We start from the raw sequence: 22,779 nt of genomic DNA on the forward strand, positions 1-22,779 counted from the left end.
AAACTTAATGTCATTAGAAAAACATGTGTCTACGGCCATACCACCCTGAACGCGCCTGATCTCGTCTGATCTCGGAAGCTAAGCAGGGTCGGGCCTGGTTAGTACTTGAAAGGGATAAAAAAACGTGTAAAGTTGGGGTTTTGCGGGGTCCTTCAGAAGTTGGGGTCCAGGGCGTGCACCCAGTGTGCCCACCATTAAATCCGCCTCTGGCTCTGGACAATTTGATAGCTGATTCCTTTCATTCCTTCTCACTTCTGAGTGGAGGTCAGGAGTTAGACCTTAAAAAGAAGTTGCCCCTTGCTCTAACACCTTTGGCTCACTCATGTCCTATGCTTTCCCTTTCTGGACCATTTCTGAGACTTCTGGTTCCTGACCCCAGACAATGACCTGTTGACCATATTCCTTTAGCTGCTTTCCACCACCCTAGATAAACGCTTGGGGCTGTGTAGACCTCTGCCTCCCAGCATTGACCTTTCTTTACCAGCCTACCCTCTCCCAGGTAGGCACAGTTCTCAGGGGGTCAGGGGAGAAAACCACAGGATCTCAGAGTTTCTGTTTTATAAGTCAGAATTACATCTCTTCTGTTTTTTTTCTCATACCTATTGGACAGAGAGACCCCTCACCTTATACTTCAGGTTTGGTGTCAAGGGCCCTTCCCACTCTCCATCCATCGCCTTTCCTGTGGTCTGGCTTCTTGGTATCTGGGTCTGGGATGCACTCAAAGTCCTCCCAGTCCTAAAACAAAATGCTCCTCCAGGAGGACAGCTGGGTAGGCTGGGATGAAACTAGGATCCAGAATATCGTCAGACTGGATCTGCACCCTACCCCTGCCACCGTTCTGTCATTACCCATAAGAAAGCCCAGTTCAGAACTCTGCAAACAAACCCAATGCAGGACAGAAGAGCTTTTAAGTAACTCCAGCCTCTCCTCAAGTTCAATACCATGCTGACCTTGAGTATGTTAAGCTCAAATAAGATGGGAATTCCCCTTGTTTCTGATCCTCCACCTTCCCCAGTTATGTACCCTTTTGTCAAAACAGGCCTTCTAGCCTGGGTCGCTATTCCTGAAAGCATCCCTCGGTGACCTGCCTTGTAGCCCAGCATGTTCCCAGACCTGTATCAGTCCTACTTTGTACCCCAGGTCCTTTCTATTTCCCCAGACAGTTAGAAACAGCCTCCCCCAACTTTCATATTTCTTCTGCTTGAAGCCTCCAAAGTTCTGCTCTATCTCCCCGGCAGTTCACCATGGTGCTGACCACTGCCCAGACTGACTGAAGTCTTCAGTGCCCAGCCCACCAGATTCACAGTCATTCAGCAGCATTACAGCTCCAAAAGTTTACTGGTTGCGGGGCTATCTCAGCTGCTTTGTGATTCCTAAGACTTAATAGTCAGCATCCCACCCCGAAGGCTATGGTCTTGAAAGAGCCCTGCCTATCTAACTTAGTTTCCCTGTTCTCCGGTTCCCTGGTTCCCTCGCAGGGAGCAGAGAGACCTGCAACATCTCTTTTCTCCCCCAGGCCTTTAGCCAACTGGAACTACATCAGGTGCATGGCCCTCACCAGAAGGTTAGTTTTGCTGTCCTGAAACTGCCTGCTGGGCCCGGAAGAAACCTAGCTCTTTATTTTCCCATGATGCTAAAGGCCCAGTCGCTTCACCTGGTCATCTGCCCTAATTCCCTGACCACACTTCCCTACGCCTGGGATTGGAGCCCTTTGCATGGCTGGGCCACTGCCCACCACTCTGCTGGTCTCACCTTAGGAACTGGATTCCAGTTTCTGGGTCCCACACTGCCCTTTGCTGAACCCTTAGCATCTTCTCTGCATGAGGCTGAACCTTCTGGGACCTGTGGAGTAGCAACATTGTAGGGAGTCTTTCATGACCTGGCTCCAACAGACCGTTCTAACCCCATCTCCCACCACTCCCCACCTTGAACTTTATGCTCCCAAATACACAACTGCTGCTTTCAGTTCTTCACACGACCATGTTGCTTTCCACCTAACTGTTGAGCCTTTACTCTCGCTGTTACCTGGGTGTGTAATATCTTCCCTCCAACCAAATTTCCCACTTTCCTCTAATGAATGTATGGTTTGAAATCCAGCAAATTATTAACATTTAAATGCTGTATATTAAAGACTTACTACATACCAGGCATTATATTATGTACAGGGGGTCCTTGGGTTACGACAGTCTCGACATACTATGTTTTGAGTTTACGATGCTCACTCTCATAAAAACTTAAAAGAATTGAGACATAAGTGTTTCAGCTTACACCATTAGCATCATATTTGTGGACTACGGGAGCAAATTAGTTCTTTTGCACGCGGCAGAAGAACACACAGTTACGCGGCATATGAATGAGGGAGTTGGCGTCCCACAGGACTCTTACCTACGCCATTTTGGACTGTTAAAAGCGCAAGTGTTCCATTTGTGTTAGGCTAGGGTATGTTTTGACTTACACTAAAATATGGGTTATGTCACTGTTGTAGAAATGAAACTGTGTCATAACCCGAGGACTCCCTGTATATAAATAGCTCATTTAATTTTCCCAATAACCTTTGCACAAGGGTGTTATAATAATCCCTGTCTGTGAAATTGACTTTCACAGCAGTTATGTTCCTTGCCCAAGGTCTAACTGTCATGTTAGGGTCTCACAGTTAGTAAAAAGTGGAGTTCAGATTCAAACCCATATTTAACTGACCCCAGAGTCTATGCTTCCAACCCCAAGGTTAAGCATTGCCTCCTTCCCAGATCATTGCCTGCACCCCAACTCAAGCTGGGTTAGGAGCCGTTTGGGGGCTCCCACAGGATTTGGCCTCTCTGACTCTTAGCACTGACTACACGGTGGGGCTTTCATCTGTGTACTTATCTGCATCCCCTCTTAGGTTCTGCATCCCAGGAGGATTCTCAATCACGGCATTGTCCTACACTTAGCTACAAAAAGTACAGATTTTCAGTGAATGATAATGAATCAATTAGTACACTCCGACACAACCCTTATTAATGCGTTTGGAGTAAAAAAGATCCAGGTTCAGACCTAGCCGGACAGCTCAGTTGGTTAGAACATCGGCCAGAAGTGCAGAGGTTGCAGGTTTGATCCCCGGTCAGGGCACACACAGGAGCAGATCAATGTTCTTCTTTCTCTCTCTCTCTCTCCCTTCCTCTCTCTAAAATTAATAAAATAAATATTTTTAAAAGATGATCCAGGTTCAAATTTTGGTTCTAACATACATGTGCTTGGGCAAATCCCTTCATTTTTCTTTCTTTCTTTCTTTCTTTCTTTCTTTCTTTCTTTCTTTCTTTCTTTCTTTCTTTCTTTCTTTCTTTCTTTTTCTTTTTTTTTAGAAAGGGAGAGAGATGAGAAGCATCAACTCATACTTGCAGCACTTTAGTTGTTCTTGATTGCTTCTCATATACACCTTGACCAGGGGACTCCAGCCAAGTCAGTGACCCCTTGCTCAAGCCAGCAACCTTGGGTTCAAGCCAGCAACCTTGGGCTCAAGATAGTGTGAAGCCAGTATCCACGGCCACTATCACAGCAGCCCGGCCCATGCAGGTTCGCATTAGATTCGGGCAGTCAGTAAAGAAACAACGGAGCCAAAAACTGTGGGCCATCATCTTTAATCCTAGCTTGCACCCAGCGGGCAAATAAAAACACACACTTGGCTCCAAAACCCACTCACATTCAGTGCTCACAAAGCTACTGACTTATCCGAGTTTCCTAAAATCAAAGGTTTCTAGCTCACCAGACTTATTCATCTCTGTTCCCCATCTCCTTCCTTCTCCCTGCACAAACTCTGCACAAACTGGCTTCTCACTCAGCACTCCACCATCTTGGCTGCTTCTCCTGGCCAACTTCACGTGGCCTTTCTCTGCTCTCCTCTCTGCTCTCTCCTCTAATGCTAATCTCAGGAACCGAGAGAGCAAGCTCCCAGTCTGCCCCCACTTTATAGTGCAGAAATCAAACCCTTTAATCCAATATACAAAATAGGGAAGTCTCTGATACAAAGTCCACCCCACAACAAAAGGGGTGGGAAAGGCTTAGTCCTAAAACCAAGCCCCAGGCTACAAGGATCCTGCCTGCCCACAGCCCGCCCCCAACACACAATACAATCACGCCCATCACAAGCAATCACCTGGGCGATGGCTTCCATGTGGGCAGTGCCATTTTTAACAAAGTGAGCATAATATATTTTATCTGCCCAACAGTCAGTGACCATGGGATCATGTCTATAATTCCACGCTCAAACTAGTAATCCCACACTCAAGCTGGTGAGCCCACACTCAAACCAACGACCTCAGGGTTTCCAACCCGGGAATTCAGCAGGCAAATCACTTCATTTCCTAAGAGTCAGTTTCCTTATCCATTAAATAGGAATCATAGCATACTGCTCACAGAGGATGCCAGAGGGATCAATAGATCTTTAACCAGTGTGAGTTGTCTCCCTCTTCTCTCCATGCCTCTTTGGGTACCATTATTTAGTTGGACAACACTCTGAGGAAGTGATGCCCCCAGTCTCTGCTCTATTGTTCTCAGTTTCCTTCTCCCATCCCTAAACCTGAATGAATCCCCACTTGCTTCCTAGCCAACACCCTCTGACCTCAGGTTTCTTATCTTCAGGATTCTCCATTTGCAGACATTCATCCCATTTCTTTGGTTTCAGGTCATAGGGGTCTTTAACTTCCTGGAAGGCAGGAAGTTCCAGTTGTCCTCCAGATTACCAGCTGCTACGTGCTTGTTGCCCATTTTGACCTTATAACTAGCATTGGGGCTAATGACCAAAGTATAAATGTGAATGTCTTTATTGATCTAGAATGGGAATAGGAAATATTTTAATTCCATGTTGGACATTGTGGGTCAAATAAGTTTGCAAATATGATATACATGTTTGCTCACTTATAGTTTGCATTGGGTGTGGGGGACAGGTTGTAAGCAGGCAAGGTCTTTATAGCCTAAGGCTTAGTTTTAAGACTAAGCCTTTCCCACTCTTTTAATTCTAAGATCTTCTCAACACTAAGCTTTTCCCCACACCCTCGACTGTTGCATGATGTGTGATGGTGCACTCTTATGAGGAATCCCATTTATGCCTCAGATAAGTGGCTTTGTATCAGAGACTTCCTTATTTGTATACTGGCTTAAAGGCTTTGATTTCTACACTATAAAATAAGGGAGACCAGGGGCTCTCTCTCTCAGTTCCTGAAATTAGCATTGCAGAAGAGAAGTAGCCAAGATGGCGGAGTGCTGAAGGAGAAGCCAGTTTGTGCAGAGTTTGTGCAGAGAGAAGGAGATGGGGAACAGAGGTGAATAAGAGGTAGAAATCTTTGATTCTAGAAAACTTGGATAAGTCAGTGGCTTTGGGAGCCCTAAATGGAAAAGTTAGTGTTTTTCCACTGTTTGTATTTCTTGCCTGCCAGGGCAAGCTAGGATTAAAGGTAATGGACCACCAGTTCTTGGCTTCATTATTTCATTACCATCTGTCCAAATCAAATGTGAACCTGCACGGGCCAGGTGGCTGTGATGGTGGCCATGCCTACTGGCCCTACAGACATCTTTAGATTTCAAGCATTAAATGCACCATCTAAGGCCCTGGCTTGGTGGCTCAGTGGATAGTGTCTCTCTGTGCACCAAGGTCACAAGTTTGGTCCCCAGTCAGGGCATATACAAGAAGCAACCAAGGAGTGCACAACTAAATGGAACAACTAAGCGAAACGACAAGTTGATGCTTCTCTCTCTTTCTTCTCCTGTTGGGCTTCCCTCATTTAAAAAAAAAAAAATGTACTACCTAAAATAGACTTTCAGTTTCTGAATGCCACCCCCTACATATATTTACAAACATACTTCACCACATTCCTCATCCCATTCTTTTTTTTTTTTTTTTTTTTTTTTTTTATTTCTTACAGAGACAGAATGAGTCAGAGAGAGGGATAGACAGGGACAGACAGACGGGAACGGAGAGAGATGAGAAGCATCAATCATCAGTCTTTCATTGCGCCTTGCAACACCTTAGTTGTTCATTGATTGCTCTCTCATATGTGCCTTGACCGTGGGCCTTCAGCAGACTGAGTAACCCCTTGCTAGAGCCAGTGACCTTGGGTTCAAGCTGGTGGGCTTTTTGCTCAAACCAGATGAGCCCACGCTCAAGCTGGCGAACTCAGGGTCTCGAACCTGGGTCCTCCGCATCCCAGTCCGATGCTCTATCCACTGCGCCACCACCTGGTCAGGCCCCATTCTTTTGTTAACCCAAGAGAGACTCAGTCTTACTCTCCTAAGTACACACTCCTCTGTTCTTCCCTAGCTCCTCCCCCTCTCGACATCACAGCCCTCGTCATTCTCTGATATTGTCTCTTTTTCTGTCTATCCCACTAAAGTGTAAACTTCTCAATGGCAAAGGCCCATGTCTGACTCATCTGTTGTGTCTGCAGCACGACCTAAGATGGAGGAGGACCTCAGGGAGCCCCTACGGAGAGAGGAGAGAAGAGGAAGCATGTATGTAAAAAGCCAGTAGCCACGGCCACCATCACAGTCACCTGGCCTGTGCAGGTTCACATTAGATTAGTACAGATGGTAATGAAACAACGGAGCCAAGAACTGGTGGGCCATTACCTTTAATCTTATACACACAGTGGGAAAACACTTCCCTTTCCATTCAGGGCTCCCAAAGCCACTAACTTATCCAAGTTTCCTAGAATCAAAGGTTTGTACCTCACCAGCCTTATTCACCTCTGTTCCTCACCTCCTTCTCTCTGCACTAACTCTGCACAAACTGGCTTCTCCTTCAGTACTCTGACATCTGGCTGCTTCTCCTCTCTTCCACGTGGCCTTTCTCTGCTCTCCTCCAGCATGGGCTCCTCTGCCCCATTTTATAGTGTAGAAATTAAAACCTTTAATCCAATATACAAACAAGGAAGTCTCTGATACAAAGTCATTTAGGCCCTGGCCAGTTGGCTCAGTGGTAGAGTGTCGGCCTGGCGTGCAGGAGCAAAGTCACTTATCTGAGGCATAATGGGATTCCTCATGAGAGTGTACCACCCCCTATCATGCAACAGTCAAGGGTGTGGGGAAAAGCTTAGTCTTAAAACTAAGCCTTATGCTATAACGACCCTGCCTGCTTACAGCCTCTCCCCCACAACCAATGCAAACTATAAGCAAGCAAACATATATATCATATTTGCAAACTTATTTGACCCACAATGTCCAACCTCTGTACAGTTTTCTTGGAGAATGCCTTGAACTTGAACACAAGATGTCCAATGACCCAGGCCCTATGGGCCCCTCTAGATTTGGTTCCTGCCTCTCCCCTGCATGCTACCTGTACTAAACTTTCTGCAGTGCCACTCTTTCCTAAGACTTCTTGACTTTTCTCTTGCGATTACTTCTTCCAGGAATTCAATCTTCCTTAAAATTGTCATACTCTTCCCAGATCAATTCATGTCCTTCTTTCAAACTTTAGCACAGGGGAAACATCCTCTAGGAAGCATTTCCTAAGTCTCCAGATTTGATAGGGGGCCTCTTGTGTGCTTAACTTCTCTGAGCCACAGAGACCCTTATCATACTAGGTCATCACTCTCCTTTGCTTGACTCTTACCTTCACTGGACTGTGAGTTCTGGGAAGTCAGGTGCCATGTCTGATTCACTCTCTTCCCAGCCCAAAGCCCAGCAAACAGTTAGTATTCAGTGAATTCCTATTGAGTTGCTGATGAAATCCAGCTATTATCCCCCAATCAACATAGGTCTTTATACTGATGGTACTAAGATAAACCCACCCCATTAAACATTTATTTTTTAATTTTTTTCTATTAAAGTTTACATTCAATGTTATTTTGTATTAGTTTCAGATATATATCATAGTGCTTAGGCAATCATATACTTTACAAAGTGTCCTCCTCCCCTGATGTTTCCAGTATCCACCTGGCACCGTACATACTTATTACAATATTATTGACTAAATTTCTTATGCTGTACCTTACATCTCTGTGACTGTTTTGTAACTACAAATCTGTACATCTCAACCCCTTCATCTTTTTATCTTTTTCACATCGATCCCCCCACCTCCTTTCCCCTCTGGTGACCATCAGTCTGTTCTCTGTGTCTGTGAGTCTGTTTCTATTTCATTTATTTGTTTATGTTCTTTAAATTCCACCTATAAGTGAAATCATACGATACTTGGCTTTCTCTAACTGACTTATTTCACTTGGCATAATGATCTCCAGATCCATCCATGTTGTTACAAATGGTAAGATTTCATTCTTCCTGTTAGTCAAATAAGTTTGTAAATATGATATATATGTTTGCTCGCTTATAGTTTGCTTTGGGTGTGGCAGACAGGCTGTAAACTGGCAAAGTCATTTTAGCCTAAGGCTTAGTTTTAAAACTAAGCTTTTCCCTTCACCCTTGACTGTTGCATGATAGGGGGTGATGCACTCTCATGAGGAATCCCATTATGCCTCAGATAAGTGACTTTGTTCTTTTTTTTTTTTTTTTTTTTAATTTATTTATTTATTTATTTTTTACAGAGACAGTGAGTCAGAGAGAGGGATAGACAGGGACAGACAGACAGGAATGGAGAGAGATGAGAAGCATCAATCATTAGTTTTTGTTGCGCGTTGCAACACCTTAGTTGTTCATTGATTGCTTTCTCATATGTGCCTTGACTGCGGGCCTTCAGCAGACTGAATAGTCCCTTGCTGGAGCCAGTGACCTTGGATTCAAGCTGGTGGGCTTTTGCTCAAAGCAGATGAGCCCGCACTCAAGATGGCGACCTCGGGGTCTTGAACCTGGGTCCTCTGCATCCCAGTTCGACGCTCTATCCACTGCGCCACCACCCTGGTCAGGTAGATAACTGACTTTGTATCAGAGACTTCCTTGTTTGTATATTGGATTAAAGGTTTTGATTTTTACACTATAAAATGGGGCAGAGGAGCCCATGCTGGAGGAGAGCAGAGAAAGACCACATGAAGGAGAGGAGAAGCAGCCAAGATGGTGGACTGCTGAAAGAGAAGCCAGTTTGTGCAGAGTTTGTGCAGGGAGAAAGAGATGGGGAACAGAGGTGAATAAGGCTGGTGAGGTACAAACCTTTGATTCTAGGAAACTCGGATAAGTCAGTGGCTTTGGGAGCCCTGAATGGAAAGGGAAGTGTTTTCCCACGGTGTGTATTTCTCGCCCGCTGGGTGCAAGCTAAGATTAAAGATAATAGCCCACCAGTTCTTGGCTCCGTTGTTTCATTACTGTCTGTCCAAATCAAACCTGAACCTGTACGGGCCAGGTGGCTGTGATGGTGGCCATGGCTACTGGCTTTACACTTTCACACCCCCATTTATTTAAAAATATTTTATTTATTGATTTATTAGAGAGAAAAAGGGGGTGGGTGAGGAGCAGGAAGCATCAACTAGTAGTAGTTGCTTCTGATATATGCCTTGAGTGGACAAGCCCAGGGGTTCAAACTGGCGACCTCAGCATTCCAGGTTGATGCTTTTATCCACTGCGCCACCACAGGCCAGGCCTAAGCCCCAATGTTTGATTTTATTTTATTCATTTATTTTTTTTACAGAGAGAGGGATAGACAGGGACAGACAGACAGGAATGGAGAGATGAGAAGCATAAATCATTAGTTTTTCGTTGTCGCCCTTAGTTGTTCATTGATTGCTTTCTCATATGTGCCTTGACTGTGGGTCTTCAGCAGATCAAGTAACCCCTTACTTGAGCCAGCAACCTTGGGCTCAAGCTGGTGAGCTTTTTGTTCAAACCAGATGAGCCCGCGCTCAAACTGGCGACCTCGGGGTCTCGAACCTGGGTCTTCCGCATCCCAGTCAGATGTTCTATCCACTGTGCCACAGCCTGGTCAGGCCCCAATGTTTGATTTTACATCACTTTTAAGCAGTTTTTTTTTTTTTTTTTTTTTTGTATTTTTCCGAAGTTGGAAACGGGAGGCAGTCAGACAGACTCCCGCATGCGCCCGACTGGGATCCGCCCAGCATGCCCACCAGGGGCGATGCTCTGCCCATCTGGGGTGCCGCTCTATTGCAACCAGAGCCATTCTAGCGCCTGAAGCAGAGGCCACAGAGCCAACCTCAGCGCTCGGGCCAACTTTGCTCCAATGGAGCCTTGGCTGCGGGAGGGGAAGAGAGAGACAGAGAGGAAGGAGAGGGGGAGGGGTAGAGAAGCAGATGGGCGCTCCTCCTGTGTGCCCTGGCCAGGAATCGAACCCAGGACCCCTGCACCCCAGGCTGATGCTGTACCACTGAGCCAACCGGCCAGGGCCACTTTTAAGCAGTTTGCATGGTTTGAGGCCAAAATAGACATAGTCTGTGTATTAATCATGGTTCCAATAAAAAATAGCACACTCAAATTTAGGATTATTTGAGGAGACTTTAATAGAAAAACTATTTACAAAGGTGGGGACAAAACGTTGAAAAAACTTAAGGAATAGTGCTGTGCTCTGGGCTAGAAACAGTAGGACTATTCCCACCCCAAAGTCTGAAGGGGCCAGGAGGAGTGGTTACCAGAGCCCAGAAGAAAGAGTCCTGTGAAGGGCAGCCAAAAGAGAAGCTGTGATTTTCAGTTGAGACACACAGCTCTCTTCCTTCCCTCTTATTTCCTGCCATTGGTCAAAACCAGCTGGAAGCCCCTCCTGTGCCAGGTACTTTGTCTTTTAATTTTCACAAGTAGGTGTTACTATCTCCACTTTCAGTTTGGGGAAATTGTGGTTCAGAAAAGTCAAGCATTTTGCTCAAGGTCAAACAACTAATAAATGGCCTTACTGGGATTAAAACTCAAACTGACCTAAAAACCGCCTGAGGCTCTTTCTGCTTTGAAAAAACTTTAGAGGGAACTGTTGATCAGTGACTCTGAGCCTAGAGAGTTTAACTTGACAAAGGTCCAAGAATAGATTTTAATCTAGTTTTTCAACCTCACCTCCCACGTTACCACTTTCTGACTATCCTAAAAGACACATGCACAGATGTGCTCTAGCCACACCGGTCTCCCTGTTTTCCTGCTTGACTTTGCATTTCATGACTGAGATTTTTCATGCATTGTTCTCTGCCCTCATTACATTTCCTCCACCTCCTTCTCTGCTAACTCATTCTTCAAAGAACAGGTAATACTGCTTCCCAAAAGCCCACAGTTGAACTGCATCATGCCATCTTTTGTGATCATAGGGACTCACCAACGCCTTTTTCAAATTATGTCTTTCATTCTGCCTTTAAAAAAAGTATGCACTGCCTGACTGAGCGGTGGCACAGTGGATAGAGTGTCAGACTGGGATGCAGAAGACCCAGGTTCGAGACCCCGAGGTCACCAGCTTGAGCAAGGGCTCATCTGGTTTGAGCAAGAGCTCACCAGCTTGAGCCCAGGGTCGCTGGCTCGAGCAAGGGGTTGCTCGGTCTGCTGAAGGCCCGTGGTCGGGGCACGTATGAGAAGGCAATCAATGAACAATTAAGGTGTTGCAATGTGCAGCGAGAAACTGATGATTGATGCTTCTCAGATCTCTCCATTCCTGTCTGTCTGTCCCTGTCTGTCCCTCTCTTTGACTCTCTCTCTGTCTCTGTAAAAAAAAATAATAATAAATTAATTAAAAAAATAAATTCTCTTAAAAAAAAAAAGTATGCACTGCCCTAGCTGGCACAGTGGTATCCCTGACTGTCAAGATTTTGGGTTTGATCCTGGGGTTGCCAGCTTGATCCTGAGGGAGCCAGCTCAACCCCCAAGATGACTGGTTCAAGCCCCAGTCTGGGCACATATGAGAAATGATCAGTGGTGGGATGAAAATAATTTAACAACTGGTTCTCTGCCCTAATGACTATTTTAAGTATAAAAAAAAGATATACTGAAAGGTAGTTTATTATTTCATGCATTTAATACTTATAAGAATAAAAGAAGTACACAAAACTAGACCACGTTATAAGAAAGAGTTTTAAAATATTAATGAAAAGATATTAAATAATACCTGAAAAAGAACAATAAAATTGTTATTTAAGATATTTCCATATTGCTTCTCGATTGGCATCCTCACTTGCAATTTTTTTCACCTATGGATGGAATGAACATCACTACGGACACTTAGAATACGCTGTTGCGCAGATGAATGTTAAGAAAGAATAAAGAGCGTCGGCCTGGCGTGCAGGAGTCCCGGGTTCGATTCCCAGCCAGGGCACGCAGGAGAGGCACCCATCTGCTTCTCCACCCCTCCCCCTCTCCTTCCTCTCTGTCTCTCTCTTCCCCTCCTGCAGCCAAGGCTCCATGGGAGCAAAGTTGGCCCGGGCACTGAGGTTGGCTCCGTGGCCTCTGTCTCAGGCACTAGAATGGCTCTGGTTGCAACAGAGCAACGCCCAGATGGGCAGAGCATCGCCCCCTGGTGGGCATGCCGTGTGGATCCCGATTGGGTGCATGAGTGAGTCTGTCTGACTGCCTCCCCGTTTCCAACTTCAGAAAAACACACACACACACACACACACACACACAAAGAATAAAGAATGTAAATTTGTGATTTCCATATTGGGCGGCTGACCAGGTGCCCACCTTAGAGAGAACCCTGATTACAAGAGAATTTTAACAACCAGTTCGCTGAACTCAACAAAAAATTAGGTATTGGTTCTGGTGAACCATTGCAACTGGCTGAATCCCTCCACTAGAAACAATCAATAGCACAACTAAGTGGAACAACAAGCTAATGCTTCCCTCTCTCTTTCCCTTTTCTTTTTTTTTCCTTTTCTTATCTCTATCAAAAAAAAGTTATTCACATGCCTATGTCCCTCACCAAACAAAAGGTGGAAGGAAGAAATAGAAAAGGCACAAGCTTTAAAGCCAGCCAGACTGGGTTCAAATCCTGACTTCCCACTTACTCACCTTGGGCAAATATCTCGCTACCATTTCCTCATCTATAAAATGAAGATGATAACAGCCCAAACTTGTTGTGCTATTTGCACATTGAATAACTAATATTCAATGAAAAGAAAAAAAAATTTTTATTATATTTTCAATTTCCCCATTACAACTACTATGCATATATGTATAAACTCCTTGTTACATGGGTGGATCTTGAAGAAAAGAGAGATGAGCAAAGGCACACACTTTAGAAGCCCAGAGTGTTGTATGGGTCAATATATGAAAGAGATAGAAAGGTAAGAAAGAGAGTTGGGGGAGAGGAGATGCAGGCAGAGAAAGGGCGGAGAGGCTGAAGAGTCGGATACAGGCAAGGTCTTGAAGAGAGAGATCTGAAGCTGCATGAGAAAAGAAAGACATGTTTAGAGAGAATTCTAAGGAAATTTTGCTCTGTGACATGTAGGGTAACCCTTTCCTCTGACTTCTTACAAAAATCCACATCCTTCATCAGTGCTTTAGGGATTGGATTAGCTGTTGTTGTTTGTTAGTTTTTAAATAGTAACCACATTAAAACTGGATTCAAGTTTGAAGCTCAGTGAGAGCTGGATTGCCCCAAGGAGGCTTAGTGACATATTGAGGTTACAGATTCAGCACTCTGGACGCATTCCAGATGCTTGATACAGGATAGGTGATCCCTGACCTGCTGCGCCTTTTCTCACTCAGGGCAGAAGCCTTCCAAGCACAGAGGCTTGTTGTAATAGTTACATCTGAAAGTGTCTGCAGAGTTTATGACCCTTTCTCCTTTTCTGAAAACTAGAGCCCTGTTAATATCATGTGATCCTCTGCCTCTTTGGTCTATTTATATTAACATTTAAGTTTAGAGTGGCTTTTTTCCTGTCTTTGAAGAGTCCTCCAGCATATAGGGATGGAGCTATCACTTTAGAAATTTCCTGTTCCAGGTCAAGCTGAGCCTTTTGACAGTGGCAATGGCTCTCATTAAGATTGCCTAGGGCCTGACCAGTGGTGACACAGTAGTTCAAGTGTTGACCTGGGAAACTGAGGTCCCAAGTTTGAAACCCCAAGTTCACTGGCTTGAGGGTGGGCTCAATCAGCTTGAGCATGGGATCATCAACATGATCTCATGGTTTCTGGCTTGAGCCCAAAAGGCACTGGCTTGAGCCAGGGGTCACTGGCTCAGCTTGACCCCAACCCGCCCCCCATCAAGGCACATATGAGAAGCAATCAATGAACAATTAAAGTGCTGCTAACTATGAGTTGATGCTTCTCATCTCCCTGTCTCTCTCTCTCTCGGAAAAAAAAAAGGACCTCTTAGACTACAATATCACATCCATAAATTTGATAATAATAATAATAATAAAGACCTGACAGGAACTGCTATCAGAGAGCTTACCAAACATGATGTAAAACTCAGATTCCAAAGACATATCCTCCAGAGTATCAGAAATGAGTTTCATGTACTGCCACCACAGCTGATGCCTTGCTTGTGTTTTACTAAAAACTGAACCACCGAGGTCTCGTTCTCATTGCTGAATGGCTTAAAACTAGTTGAGAGGGCATAAAACCTGACATTTCTGCCGGTCTGGAGACCTGGTAGCAGAGAGCATAAAATCGTGAGGTCTATATATCCATAGAGCAGCCAGGGAGACCCAGCACGTGGCCTCACCCATCACTTTCTTACACATCTACTGTGTGCCAGGTGCTGTTCTGGATAGTTTACACATATTATTTTTTTTCAAGCCTCACAGAAACCATACAAATTGGGTGTTATCTTCACTTTACAAATTAGGAGTCTGAGTCATGGGGAGGTGAAGTGACCTCCCTAGGGCCACGTGGCTAATAAAGAACTATGGTGGGATTTTAAGACATGTTTGTCTAATTCTTTCTATCTCTTATATCACACTGCCTCTGATTTTCAAGAGATATTTGAATATGGTTTCGTAGCTTCACAAAGCAAGGCCCTATTTCTTCTGAGGTCCTCTGGGTGGCCAGAATCAGGCTCTGCCATGCTCAATAGCTGTGGTAGAAAGAGTCCCAGTACTGCCTCTTAGGACAAATAATAACCATTGCTAACATTTACTCAATACTTCCTCTTTTCACTCATATGTATTACTGTTCTTAATCCTCATAGTACCCCATAAGGTGGGCTCTACTAATACCTGCACATTATTATAAAGTCACTGAGGCTTGTCCTGGATCACACAACCAATCCATCTAATTCCAGAGCCCCCCATGCTAAAATTTTACCTTTTCTTCCAGAGAATATCAAAGCTATGAGGGATCTCAGTGCTTTTCTAGTCTAACTACATTACTTTACTTTTTTAATTTTATTTGTTAATTTTTTTAGAGAGAGAGACAGAAACATCAATCTGCTTCTGCATGTACCCTGACCAGGGATCGAACTAGCAACATTTGCATATCAGGACAATGCTCTAACCAACTGAGCCACCCAGCCAGGGCCTACATTTACTTTAAAGATGAGTAAACCAAGCCCCAGGGAAGGAAATTTACTTAGCCAAGATCACACAATCACAAAGGACAACAAACATATAAGCCAAGTCTCCTGACTTCCAGGCCCGTAGTCTTTCTATTATTCCCTGCTCTATCCAGCTAACTGGTTATGTCACTTTATCTCTCTAAGCCTCAGTTTCCTTATCTGCAAAATGTGGATAATTACCGTATTGCTACCTCATAGATTTCCCATGAAAATAAATGGGTAAAAGATGTGAGAAGCACTTTGTAAACTGTCAACACAAAAAGCAAGGTTCGCCCTAGCCAGTTGGCTCAGTGGTAGAGCATTGGCCTGGCCTGTGGATGTCCTGGGTTCAATTCCCCGCCAGGGCACACAGGAGAAACGCCCATCTGCTTCTCTACTCTTTCCCCTCTTCTTTCTCTTTATCTTTCTCTTCCCCTCCCACAGCCAAGGCTCCAATGGAGCAGAGTTGGCCCAGGTGCTAAGGATGGCTCCATGGCCTCCACCTTAGGTGCTAGAATGGCTCTGGTTGCAACAGAGCATTGCCCCCTAGTGGGCATGCCAGGTGGATCCCGGTAGGCGTATGCAGGAGTCTGTCTCTCTGCCTCCCCACTTCTCGCTACAAAAAAATACAAAAAAAAAAAAAAAAAAAAGCAAAAAAAAGCAATGGACTATTGTCATTCATGCTTGGTGAGGGTCCTTTCTTCATGAAGCTCTCTGTACTTCCCTGGGTCACACTGAGTTGAAACTAGGTTTATTTTGGTCTCTGAATAGGTTTTAAGCTCCTGAAGAGCTGGGGCATTGTGGGGCAGCTGTGTTAGGCTTGCTCACTGGTTTACTGGCTCCAAGCAGTTTGCCTGATTGGTGCATGAGCAGGTGCAGCGCCATGTGTGTATGGCCTATAAAAGGCTATGGGTGCTTGTATTCAGGGGATTGCGGATGCAGGAATTGCCTGCCTGCCACAGTGAGGGGCTATTTTGCAGTTTGTTTGCCCCAGAGGCAATTTCCCCTGCAAGTGTGAATGTCTGCCATTGTGAGACTTGATTAAAAGGAATGGCCCAATCCTTTCTGGCTCCGCAGTTTTTCTACCATCTGTCCAAATCCAATGGAAACTTGCATGGCCACAGTGGTGGCCACTGGCATTACAGGTATCTTTCTATTCTCAGCATCTAAGACACAACCAGGCATAGAAGAAATGCTCAACAAATGTGTTAAATTACACAGAAGGATCCCAAGTCCTGACTCAGATGTCTTTTAAGCATTTATTGCATAGGAGATTCTGGCTAAGAACTTTCATGTCTGATATTGCATTAGGAGTTATCTGTACTTTTTTTTTTTTACAGAGACACAGAGAGAGTCAGAGAGAGGGATAGATAGGGACAGACAGGAATGGAGAGAGATGAGAAGCATCAATCATCAGTTTTTCGTTGTGACACCTTAGTTGTTCATTGATTGCTTTCTCATATGTGCCTTGACTGTGGGCCTTCAGCAGACCAAGCAACCCCTTGCTCGAGCCAGCGACCTTGGGTCCAAGCTGGTGAGCTTTGCTCAAACCAGATAAGCCTGTGCTCAAGCTGGCGACCTCGGGGTCTTGAACCTGGGTCCTCCACATCCCAGTCCGACGCTCTATCCACTGCGCCACTGCCTGGTCAGGCAGGAGTTATCTGTACTTTAAAGTATGCTTACTTCCCCAAAGACCTCTGATGAGGCTAGAGTAGCCTGAGAAGACTTCTCTGGAGGAGGGAGTGGACCTAAGGGAAAGAGTGCTGAACCGGTAGGCAGAAGACTAAGCTTTGATTCTCTCTGCTCTACCAAACCTTGCTGTGTAGCCCAATGTAACCCCTTCTCTCTCTGAGCTTCATTTGTTCCCAAGAGTCCTTCTAGACAACCAGAGGGAACCTAATGAACCTGAGTGAGGTGAGATGTGAGGAGCAACAACCAAGAAATCAAACCAAGAGGGGACAGTTGGCTGTGCGGTCTATCTTCTGAACCACTAAGAAGCAGTCACTCAGTCTCCAATTCTCTCTCCTCTGGAAACAATTTTCCAGAGTGGATTGGAATGCTCAAGCTGGTTTGTAATTCTCCCCTTTAATAAACAGGAAATTGAGATTCATAACAGTAGCCAGGAGAGAGAAGATGGGAAATCACTCCAGGGGATGATCAATATATTCTATTTATAGGACAAAAGCTTTCTCAGACAAAAAACACTTGACTGCAGACCTTGCCCTCAGGGTGCCCTTTGCCCCCTTAATATAATTTGGCTCTTATGGCAGCCCTGCCCAAGGAGCATGGCAGGTGATGATTATTAAATCCATCAAGGCTCAGAGAAGTGAAAAGACTTGCCCAAAAGATGCAGTTAGAAAGTAATGGGAGTTTGCCCTAGGCTTGTCTGCTCCACTCTTCATTGTACCAAGCTGCTCTAAGGGAGAGTGACATTCGCAGGTTATACCATGTTTTTTCCTGTTTCAAGTGCAGTGTTATAATAAGAATTTTAGGGAATCCCTGGCCAGATGGCTCAGTTGGTTGGATCATCATTCCAAAGCACAGGGGTTGCTGGTTTGGTCCCCGGTCAGGGCACATGCAGGGGCAGCTCAATGTTTCTGTCTCTCTCTCTTCCTCGCTCACTAAAATAAATAAATAAAAAATAAAAATATTCGGCCCTGCGTGGTTTGCTCATAGAGTGTTGGCCCAGTGTGTGGATGTCGCAAGTTCAATCCCCGGTCAGGGCACTCATGAGAAGTGGCCATTTGCTTCTCTTCCCACCTTCCCCTATCTCTCTCTCTTCCCCTCTCACAGCCAGTGGCTCAGCTGGTTAGAGCCTCAGCCTGGAGCCCTGAGGATAGCTCGGTTGATTCAAGCATTGGCCCCAGATGGGCGTTGCCAAGTGGATCCCAGTTGGGATGCAGTCAGTAGTCTGTTTCACTATCTCTCCTCCTCTCACTTAAAAAAAAAAAAAAAATTCTAGGGTTGTGAAAAGCAGTATAATCCAGTGGTAATGAACACAGCCCTGGAGTCAGAACTAGAATCAGATTTCAACTCTACTCTGCTTCTTGCCAGCTGTGTATATATCCTTGGGTAAATTATTCCACCTCTCTGAGGCCTCACTGCAAAACAGAGAACATAATATATAGTAGCCATCTTGGAATGCTGTTAGGAAGATTCATGGGAATAATGCATCTAAGGGATTAGTTTTAAATACCTATATCAATAAATGAATATCATTATGTTTCTGGTGTTCATTCTCCATTTACTACTTTTTTTAACTCTAAGAAAGAGTGAGGAATTGGTAATCATGGTTAAAAACAACTGTATAAAAGTCAGAATTTTTCCAGTCAGTTAGTATACTTCTGAGTTCCAGTATTTACCTTTATCTTTTCTTTATCTCCATAAAATTTTCCTGAAGTAAGCTAAAATTTACCATAATCCACACTATATTTAGATTTCACCCATTATTTTTTCTACCCATCTATGGGGTTAAGAAGGAAAAAAGCACTATATAGAAATTATTTGTGTCTTCTTAGAGATAACAAGATGCAGCTAAGGCTGAGCAAGACTTTTGGGGACAGTAAGAGAATATCAGGGGATAATTCCAATACAGTGGTATCTTGAGATACAAATTTAATTCATTCTGTAACCTATCTCATAAGTCAGTCAACTCGTATATCAAACTGCCGATACTGGACTTGTGTGCCAACTAGCGCACCCCAGGGTTGCCAGCTTGAGCGCGGGCTCATCTGGTTTGAGCAAAAAGCTCACTAGCATGGACCCAAGGTTACTGGCTTAAGCAAGGGGTTACTCAGTCTGCTGAAGGCCCACGGTCATGGCACATATGAGAAAGCAATCAATGAACAACTAAGGTGTTGCAACGAAAGACTGATGATTGATGCTTCTCATCTATCTCCGTTCCTGTCTGTCTGTCCCTATCTATCCCTCTATCTGACTCTCTCTCTGTCCCTGTAAAAAAATGAAAAATAAAATAAAATAAAGTAGGGGAAGTAAAAAAAAAAAAAACTGCCATGGGAATGTATAGCTGAGAGTCATGAGGCATTCTCACTAAAGTAAATGGGAAAATCTGGTTAAGAAAACAGCCCTTATCCATATTTATGTTTAGTAAAATAAAATAATAAAATCAGCTTACCAAGTAAAGAGATTAGCAATAGCATTTTGTACTTCTTAATGATGACATTGAACAATCTATTTCCATTTAGCCTTTCTTATTGCTTAAACTTTTTAGACTCTCCCTCCCTCTCAGTTTCAAGGAGATGCTGATAAATCTGTTCTGCTTTGGCAAAGATGGCATGTAGACAAAGAGGCCTTCTTTGCTGGGACCTGGCACTTCATCTAAACATTCAGTGCCTTTCTGATTTTATGCCTTCGAGTTGCTGACTCCAACTTCCTGGGCCCACCATGGTCCCAGGGTTACAAGGCAATTTGGCAGCTTGAGATGGAAGAGGCCTTGGGGTAGACTTTATTTCATTTCCTCCCTGCAGTTGAATAACTACTTCTCAAATCCCACTACCCAATATTAAAGGCCTTTAATTCTGCCCACTAAAACTACACATCAACACACATTAAAAAATTTTAATTATTTACTGATTTTAGAGAGATAGGTAGATAGAGAAATATCACTTTTTTGTTCCATTTATTTATGCACTCATTTAGATGATTCTTATATGTGCCCTGACCAAGAATCAAACCCTCAATGTTGGCATATGGGGACAATGCTCTAACCAACTAAGCTAACTGGCCAGAGCCTAACACACATAAACCACCCTGAGTTGGCTCTGTCATCTCCTGATGACACAACTACCTTCCCTCGTGAGCCTCAGAGGGTAGGCTTGCTTTTGATGGTCTTTTCCTGTCTTCCCAAGATGTGCTAGCCAGGCCAGGAAATCACAGTGACCGCCTCCTCCACCACGTCTGAGGGCAGTGTCCCAGGAGGCTCTTTCTGCCTAAAGTTTCTGTCATTTGAATGAAGTGGATACCGCTTCCCCGACCAATCCATAGTTGACCCAATGAGAGACAAGGATTGATGCCAGTCAAAAGATTTGTTATTATGTGTTAGGCTTTTGTGTGGCTCCCTAAAAATGTCACCTCATTTCTTCCCATGGACAGTGCTATGAGATAGGGATTATTAGTTCCATTTTGCATCTAGTAAATGGTACACCTGAGATGTGAACCCAATCTTTCTGATTTCAAACGCTGCCTTTCCTCTAAAGAAGAAGAAGATACAGGAAAAAATGCTACAAAGAACAAAAAAATTATACAATCATATTAATAGCTACTCTTTAGTAGCCATATGTCAGGCATTGAGTGCTTCACATGCGTTGTATCACTGCATTCTCATAATAGCTCTGTCATGAATGCCCTATTTTTTTCTCCATTCAAAGATGAGGAAAGTGAAGCTCAGAAGCTTGTCCAAGAGCCCAGTTGGTATCTAAGTGGGTAACCCAGATTCGGACTCCGGCCTTTGCAACACCAAAATCTGTATTTTTAATCCCTGTACAATATGGCTTCCCATTAGGTCATGTGTGTGAAAAGCCCTTTATAACTTAAAGAGTGTGCAACAAATGTAAGTCATAGTAATTTACAGTTTGAAATTCATAAAGTTATTTGTGAATAATTTGAGTAGTGGGTGGCAGACAGCACCAAACCTAGACTAAGCAAGAGCAAAAGCACCACGCCCCAATAGGAAGAGTTTAGCCGGCACTGGACATGGTAGAGAATACGCCCAACAGAATAGACACTGCACAATGTGGAATACAAATGATCAAGGTTGACCCATAGAGCCAACCAGACTGAAGTAATAACCATATTCACAAAAAGGACCACCTGCATTCGATACTCATATACAAAAGGATGGAAAATAGTACCCTCAAAAAGAATTTTTAGAACAAGGAAAATAGGTGGCCTGGAGGTTAGTACCAACAAGCTTATCTTTCTCTTAAAGAAACCACAAAAATTCAAAGTAAGACATTGCTACCTAATACACAGAAAAAATGGGCAACGAAATGCGACCCAAATGATCCACAGGAGAAATTCCCAGACAAAGAACTGAATGCAATAGAAGTAACCAAACTACCAGATGAAGAGTTTAAAATAATGATTCTTTGGATGCTCAAGGGTCCTAGAGCAACAATGGATGGTCTGCCATCTTGGCTGCTTCTCCTCTCCTCCATGTGGCCTTTCTCTGCTCTCCCCCAGCATGGGCTCCTCTGCCCCATTTTATAGTATAGAAATCAAAACCTTTAATCCAATATACAAACAAGGAAGTCTCTGATACAAAGTCACTTATCTGAGGCATAATGGGATTCCTCATGAGAGTGCACCACCCCCTATCACGCAATAGTCAAAGAAGTGGGGAAAAGCTTAGTTTTGAAACTAAGCGTAGGCTTTAATAACCATGCCTGCTTACAGCCTGTCCCCCACACTCAATGCAAACTGTAAGCGAGCAAACATATATATATCATATTTACAAACTTACTTGACCAACAGGCACATATGGGAGTTGATGCTTCCTGCTCCTCCCTTCCCCCTGTTCTCTCTCTCTCTCTCTCTCTTTCTCTCACACTCTCTTTCCTCTCTAAAACAAACGAGTAGCCTGACCAGGCGGTGGCACAGTGGATAGAGCATTGGACTGGGATGCGGAGGACCCAGGTCCGAGATCCTGAGGTTGCCAGCTTAAGCACGGGCTCATCTGGTATGAACAAAGAGCTCACCAGCTTGGACCCAAGGTTGCTGGCTTGAGCAAGGGGTTACTCGGTCTGCTGAAGGCCCACGGTCAAGGCACATATGAGAAAGCAATCAATGAACAACTAAGGTGTCACAACGAAAAACTAACGATTGATGCTTCTCATCTCTCTCTGTTCCTGTCTGTCTGTCCCTATCTATCCCTCTTTCTGACTCTCTCTCTGTTTCTGTAATAAATAAATAAATAAATAAAATGAATAAATAAAAAAAGGAAAAAAACAGAAGCAATAAATAAATAAATAAATAAAATGTGTATTTAAAAAAAAGAGTTTCTGGGAGAATTCAATGAAATGGCATGCAACACAGTGTCAGCCACATTGTAAGTGCTCAAGACCACTGGAAGCTGAATCTGTATATATGAATACAGAGATATATAACATCAAAGGTAAAGAGATAAGTATTTTTAGCTTGGAAGGTTAAAGATGTGCCTTCCCTAGAACTTAGTCCTGAGCCTGAATCAGAATAGGTCCTTAAGAAAATATATATTTTATTTTATTTTATTTTATTTTCAAGTTCAGTAGTCACACTGTCTCCAAATATATACAATCATCAGTTGAAATTCAACTCAACACAGAAGTTTGTGTGCCAAGTTACAGGAAACTTAGACATCATATAAAAAGTTTGGTTAGCCTGACCAGATGGTGGCGCAGTGGATAAAGTGTCGGACTGGGATGCGGAAGGACCCAGGTTCGAGACCCTGAGGTCGCCAGCTTGAGCGCAAG

This window comes from Saccopteryx leptura, chromosome 3 (assembly GCF_036850995.1).
Source record: "Saccopteryx leptura isolate mSacLep1 chromosome 3, mSacLep1_pri_phased_curated, whole genome shotgun sequence".
NCBI classification, from domain to species: domain Eukaryota; kingdom Metazoa; phylum Chordata; class Mammalia; order Chiroptera; family Emballonuridae; genus Saccopteryx; species Saccopteryx leptura.